The sequence below is a fragment of the Austrofundulus limnaeus genome, unplaced genomic scaffold, assembly GCF_001266775.1.
Source record: "Austrofundulus limnaeus strain Quisiro unplaced genomic scaffold, Austrofundulus_limnaeus-1.0 Scaffold344, whole genome shotgun sequence".
Classification (NCBI taxonomy): Eukaryota; Metazoa; Chordata; class Actinopteri; order Cyprinodontiformes; family Rivulidae; genus Austrofundulus; species Austrofundulus limnaeus.
In genome coordinates this window covers 609,459-610,517 of record NW_013952746.1, presented here as the reverse complement: position 1 = coordinate 610,517, position 1,059 = coordinate 609,459, and the positions used below count along the sequence as shown (strand labels likewise).

At 37.2% G+C, this 1,059-nt stretch overlaps 1 protein-coding gene across 1 annotated transcript in view; it reads left to right on the top strand.

Annotated features, from left to right (window-relative positions):
• Window positions 1–146: 146 nt before the first annotated feature.
• The window catches only part of clasrp (CLK4-associating serine/arginine rich protein), a 12,184-nt gene continuing 11,271 nt past the window's right edge, over window positions 147–1,059 (top strand). Inside the window, exon 1 of the mRNA XM_014022855.1 lies at window positions 147–266. The gene's annotated coding sequence lies outside the window, so the exon portion shown is untranslated. The remainder of the gene's footprint in view (window positions 267–1,059) is intronic.

Genomic DNA, 1,059 nt, shown 5'->3' with positions numbered 1-1,059 from the left:
GCCCTAATCTTCCTGCGTAAAGACACAATGAACCAATGAGCTATATTTAACTCATTGCAATGAACAAAAACATAATTCACTTGTTAGGCACAAGGCACGTGTTCGTCTGTGGTTCWGTCTTTAGCCTACAGCGCTCCCAGCGGCGGCACCCGGTGCTGCAGCCTGAACGGACGAGACAAGAAGGAGGCGTGTGTAGTGGCAGTCTGGTGCTTTAGCATCTGGCTTTCTGAAATTAACCCGTTTATATTTGTGGACATTGAAAACAGGTATCTAGTGAAATGCATACGCGTTGTGTAGGTTTTAGTTGCATGTGTGCGCCATGAGGCTGTGAGTCAAACTTGTTTATCGTTTTTTTTTTGTTTTTTAACAGAGAAACGAGCTAATGTAGCTTTGATGCTAACAGGCCCGAGTTCCGTGTGCATATAYGCGCAGCGCAGTGGTGTGTTTGTTACGAAACACCACATAAACTTTTAAAAAYAAATATTTAGCATGCTGTCAGGTCTAAAAACGTCTATAGACTGCGCTTAAATCGGGTAGCAAATGAACAAATAAAGCTAGCTTGACAACGTTGACGTTAAATAGTTAGCAWCATTAGCATCAGACGCTAACTCTACTATCAAATATAAAACGATAATGTGGTAGGTGTAAGAGGATTTTTATTAAACTCAGTATAAATAACATCAAACAGACATTTAAAATSATGTGTTTAGACAGCACTTGCTAAATTATACGTTAAAAACAAAAATGTGAAAATTTTAGRTAATGAAAACATACCACAAATAGTTATTTATCTTTTACCTTCTATTTGTATTTGAGTTACAATTTGTGTCCTAATCTAGTAGCTGAGCTTTAATCATTTTTGCTCTCACGGTAGTTGTGTTTAACGATGAAGCCTAATGACAAGGGAAAGAAAACAAAACTACACACCCAAATAATCAATTTCCTTTAACTATAAATCCCAGAGAAATGATGTGTTTATGTCATGTAATCTGTCTGAAAACACAGATAGTGACAGTTAATATTTTGGGTGCATGCTCTGGAAAGCTGCTATAATTTGAA